Source organism: Oryzias latipes, chromosome 3 (assembly GCF_053564925.1).
Source record: "Oryzias latipes strain Hd-rR chromosome 3, Olatipes_Hd-rR_3.1".
Taxonomy (NCBI): Eukaryota; Metazoa; Chordata; class Actinopteri; order Beloniformes; family Adrianichthyidae; genus Oryzias; species Oryzias latipes.
This window is the reverse complement of record NC_136239.1, coordinates 4,650,001-4,655,000: the sequence shown is the minus strand read 5'-3', so window position 1 is coordinate 4,655,000 and position 5,000 is coordinate 4,650,001. Positions and strand designations below refer to the sequence as shown.

The 5,000-nt window shown below is 40.1% G+C and overlaps 6 non-coding genes across 6 annotated transcripts; all 6 read left to right on the top strand.

Moving 5' to 3' along the window:
* The first annotated feature begins 322 nt into the window (after window positions 1–322).
* trnas-aga (transfer RNA serine (anticodon AGA)) lies at window positions 323–404 on the top strand. The gene has a single exon. It is a non-coding gene; the product is annotated as a tRNA-Ser (tRNA).
* Window positions 405–884: 480 nt separating this feature from the next.
* Window positions 885–966, top strand: trnas-aga (transfer RNA serine (anticodon AGA)). The gene has a single exon. It is a non-coding gene; the product is annotated as a tRNA-Ser (tRNA).
* Window positions 967–1,726: 760 nt separating this feature from the next.
* trnas-aga (transfer RNA serine (anticodon AGA)) lies at window positions 1,727–1,808 on the top strand. Its single transcript has one exon. It is a non-coding gene; the product is annotated as a tRNA-Ser (tRNA).
* A 479-nt stretch (window positions 1,809–2,287) lies between these two features.
* trnas-uga (transfer RNA serine (anticodon UGA)) lies at window positions 2,288–2,369 on the top strand. Its single transcript has one exon. It is a non-coding gene; the product is annotated as a tRNA-Ser (tRNA).
* Window positions 2,370–4,340: 1,971 nt separating this feature from the next.
* trnas-aga (transfer RNA serine (anticodon AGA)) lies at window positions 4,341–4,422 on the top strand. Its single transcript has one exon. It is a non-coding gene; the product is annotated as a tRNA-Ser (tRNA).
* Window positions 4,423–4,902: 480 nt separating this feature from the next.
* Window positions 4,903–4,984, top strand: trnas-aga (transfer RNA serine (anticodon AGA)). Its single transcript has one exon. It is a non-coding gene; the product is annotated as a tRNA-Ser (tRNA).
* The last annotated feature ends 16 nt before the right edge of the window (window positions 4,985–5,000 follow it).

Genomic DNA, 5,000 nt, shown 5'->3' with positions numbered 1-5,000 from the left:
TTTGAACATTAGAATGAAGATAAATGTTAGCCAAGTATGCTAGAAATTTACAAAATTCTTTAGATTTAAGGCAAATTTTTAGGCGTTGTGTTTGAGGAAACAATGTGTGGTTGTTAGGGAAATGAAATTGGGCATGGTGGTAAAATGGTTGTCATATTTTCCTTTTTTGAAATGATCCCTTGTTTTAATTGCCAGCAAATTTATCCCAATGATTTTTGCTAAAACAGGAATTGTATTTTTCAGTAGTCAGCTTGGAAATGAATTTCCGCCTATGACAGAATCCAATGGCAGTGAAGCAACCAAACGCTGTATAGGTTCGTGTGTTGTTGTGGCCGAGTGGTTAAGGCGATGGACTAGAAATCCATTGGGGTCTCCCCGCGTAGGTTCAAATCCTGCTGACAACGATACAAGTCTCTTACACTCAAACTTTACAAACATTTAACACAAATAAAGTTGTGAGCACCATGCCAGCTCGGACCAAGACTACCAAGGCGTATTGGATCTCCTTCAAGATGCGACTGGATGCATCACAATGGAACGTAGCAGGGAGCTTCTTGCCTTCTCATTGTCGTTTGTTAGTACAAGTACAGGCTTTGTCATGCAGCGTGTTTTTGTCTGTTACCGGATTCACTATGAATTAACTACAAAAAATATTCAGATAGGCACATTTAAGTATCATTTTCTTTATACATGTCTTCCATCATGGGAAGAATGCTTTTTAACATGTTAAAGACACCATTTTCATTGGAGTTGGTCTTTAAGGCCTTAGTGCATGACCATCGGAAAAACTGAGTTTTAAATCCAAGCTTAAATCCAAGCTCTAATTTCAGCCTACGACAGAATCCATTGGCAGTGAAAGAACCAAACGCTGTATAGTATCGTGTGTTGTTGTGGCCGAGTGGTTAAGGCGATGGACTAGAAATCCATTGGGGTCTCCCCGTGTAGGTTCAAATCCTGCCGACAACGATACAAGTCTCTTGCACTTAAACTTTACAAACATTTAACACAAATAAAGTTGTGAGCACCATGCCAGCTCGGACCAAGACTACCAAGGCGTATTGGATCTCCTTCAAGATGCGACTGGATGCATCACAATGGAACGTAGCAAGGAGCTTCTTGCCTGCTCATTGTCGTTTGTTAGTACAAGTACAGGCCTTGTCATGCAGCGTGTTTTTGTCTGTTACTGGTTCACTATGAATTAACTACAAAAAATATTCAGATAGGCACATTTAAGTATCATTTTCTTTATACATGTCCTCCATCATTGGATGAATGCTTTTTAACGTGTTAAAGACACCATTTTCATTGGAGCTGGTCTTTAAGGCCTTAGTGCTTGACCATCGGATAAACTGAGTTTTAAATCCAAGCTCTCAACAGAATCTTTCATTTTTCATTAGGGTTATGTTTGAACATTAGAATGAAGATAAATGTTAGCCAAGTATGCTAGAAATTTACAAAATTCTTTAGATTTAAGGCAAATTTTTAGGCGTTGTGTTTGAGGAAACAATGTGTGGTTGTTGGGGAAATGAAATTGGGCATGGTGGTAAAATGGTTGTCATATTTTCCTTTTTTGAAATGATCCCTTGTTTTAATTGCCAGCAAATTTATCCCAATGATTTTTGCTAAAACAGGAATTGTATTTTTCAGTAGTCAGCTTGGAAATGAATTTCCGCCTATGACAGAATCCAATGGCAGTGAAGCAACCAAACGCTGTATAGTTTCGTGTGTTGTTGTGGCCGAGTGGTTAAGGCGATGGACTAGAAATCCATTGGGGTCTCCCCGCGTAGGTTCAAATCCTGCCGACAACGATACAAGTCTCTTGCACTTAAACTTTACAAACATTTAACACAAATAAAGTTGTGAGCACCATGCCAGCTCGGACCAAGACTACCAAGGCGTATTGGATCTCCTTCAAGATGCGACTGGATGCATCACAATGGAACGTAGCAGGGAGCTTCTTGCCTTCTCATTGTCGTTTGAAATTAAAAGTACAGGCTTTGTCATGCAGCGTGGTTTTGTCTGTTACTGGTTCACTATGAATTAACTACAAAAAATATTCAGATAGGCACATTTAAGTATCATTTTCTTTATACATGTCTTCCATCATGGGAAAAATGCTTTTTAACATGTTAAAGACACCATTTTCAGTGGAGTTGGTCTTTAAGGCCTTAGTGCATGACCATCAGAAAAACTGAGTTTTAAATCCAAGCTTAAATCCAAGCTCTAATTTCCGCCTACGACAGAATCCATTGGCAGTGAAGGAACCAAACGCTGTATAGTTTTGTGTGTTGTTGTGGCCGAGTGGTTAAGGCGATGGACTTGAAATCCATTGGGGTCTCCCCGCGTAGGTTCAAATCCTGCCGACAACGATACAAGTCTCTTGCACTTAAACTTTACAAACATTTAACACAAATAAAGTTGTGAGCACCATGCCAGCTCGGACCAAGACTACCAAGGCGTATTGGATCTCCTTCAAGATGCGACTGGATGCATCACAATGGAACGTAGCAGGGAGCTTCTTGCCTTCTCATTGTTGTTTGTTAGTACAAGTACAGGCTTTGTCATGCAGCGTGTTTTTGTCTGTTACTGGTTCACTATGAATTAACTACAAAAAATATTCAGATAGGCACCTTTAAGTATCATTTTCTTTATATATGTCTTCCATCATGGGATGAATGCTTTTTAACATGTTAAAGACACCATTTTCATTGGAGTTGGTCTTTAAGGCCTTAGTGCATGACCATCGGATAAACTGAGTTTTAAATCCAAGCTTAAATCCAAGCTCTAATTTCAGCCTACGACAGAATCCATTGGAAGTGAAGGAACCAAACGCTGTAACCCTAACCCTTTAAATCCAAGCTTAAATCCAAGCTCTAATTTCCGCCTACGACAGAATCCATTGGCAGTGAAAGAACCAAACGCTGTATAGTATCGTGTGTTGTTGAGGCCGAGTGGTTTAGGCGATGGACTAGAAATCCATTGGGGTCTCCCCGCGTAGGTTCAAATCCTGCTGACAACGATACAAGTCTCTTGCACTTAAACTTTACAAACATTTAACACAAATAAAGTTGTGAGCACCATGCCAGCTCGGACCAAGACTACCAAGGCGTATTGGATCTCCTTCAAGATGCGACTGGATGCATCACAATGGAACGTAGCAGGGAGCTTCTTGCCTTCTCATTGTCTTTTGTTAGTACAAGTACAGGCCTTGTCATGCAGCGTGTTTTTGTCTGTTACTGGTTCACTATGAATTAACTACAAAAAATATTCAGATGGGCACATTTAAGTATCATTTTCTTTATACATGTCCTCCATCATTGGATGAATGCTTTTTAACGTGTTAAAGACACCATTTTCATTGGAGCTGGTCTTTAAGGCCTTAGTGCATGACCATCGGATAAACTGAGTTTTAAATCCAAGCTTAAATCCAAGCTCTAATTTCCGCCTACGACAGAATCCATTGGCAGTGAAGCAACCAAACGCAGTGTAGTTTTGTGTGTTGTTGTGGCCGAGTGGTTAAGGCGATGGACTAGAAATCCATTGGGGTCTCCCCGCGTAGGTTCCAATCCTGCCGACAACGATACAAGTCTCTTGCACTTAAACTTTACAAACATTTAACACATATAAAGTTGTGAGCACCATGCCAGCTCGGACCAAGACTACCAAGGCGTATTGGATCTCCTTCAAGATGCGACTGGATGCATCACAATGGAACGTAGCAGGGAGCTTCTTGCCTTCTCATTGTCGTTTGTTAGTACAAGTACAGGCTTTGTCATGCAGCGTGTTTTGATCTGTTACTGGTTCACTATGAATTAACTACAAAAAATATTCAGATAGGCACATTTAAGTATCATTTTCTTTATACATGTCTTCCATCTTTGGATGAATGCTTTTTAACGTGTTAAAGACACCATTTTCATTGGAGCTGGTCTTTAAGGCCTTAGTGCTTGACCATCGGATAAACTGAGTTTTAAATCCAAGCTCTCAACAGAATCTTTCATTTTTCATTAGGGTTATGTTTGAACATTAGAATGAAGATAAATGTTAGCCAAGTATGCTAGAAATTTACAAAATTCTTTAGATTTAAGGCAAATTTTTAGGCGTTGTGTTTGAGGAAACAATGTGTGGTTGTTGGGGAAATGAAATTGGGCATGGTGGTAAAATGGTTGTCATATTTTCCTTTTTTGAAATGATCCCTTGTTTTAATTGCCAGCAAATTTATCCCAATGATTTTTGCTAAAACAGGAATTGTATTTTTCAGTAGTCAGCTTGGAAATGAATTTCCGCCTATGACAGAATCCAATGGCAGTGAAGCAACCAAACGCTGTATAGGTTCGTGTGTTGTTGTGGCCGAGTGGTTAAGGCGATGGACTAGAAATCCATTGGGGTCTCCCCGCGTAGGTTCAAATCCTGCTGACAACGATACAAGTCTCTTACACTTAAACTTTACAAACATTTAACACAAATAAAGTTGTGAGCACCATGCCAGCTCGGACCAAGACTACCAAGGCGTATTGGATCTCCTTCAAGATGCGACTGGATGCATCACAATGGAACGTAGCAGGGAGCTTCTTGCCTTCTCATTGTCGTTTGTTAGTACAAGTACAGGCCTTGTCATGCAGCGTGTTTTTGTCTGTTACCGGATTCACTATGAATTAACTACAAAAAATATTCAGATAGGCACATTTAAGTATCATTTTCTTTATACATGTCTTCCATCATGGGAAGAATGCTTTTTAACATGTTAAAGACACCATTTTCATTGGAGTTGGTCTTTAAGGCCTTAGTGCATGACCATCGGAAAAACTGAGTTTTAAATCCAAGCTTAAATCCAAGCTCTAATTTCAGCCTACGACAGAATCCATTGGCAGTGAAAGAACCAAACGCTGTATAGTTTCGTGTGTTGTTGTGGCCGAGTGGTTAAGGCGATGGACTAGAAATCCATTGGGGTCTCCCCGCGTAGGTTCAAATCCTGCCGACAACGATACAAGTCTCTTGCA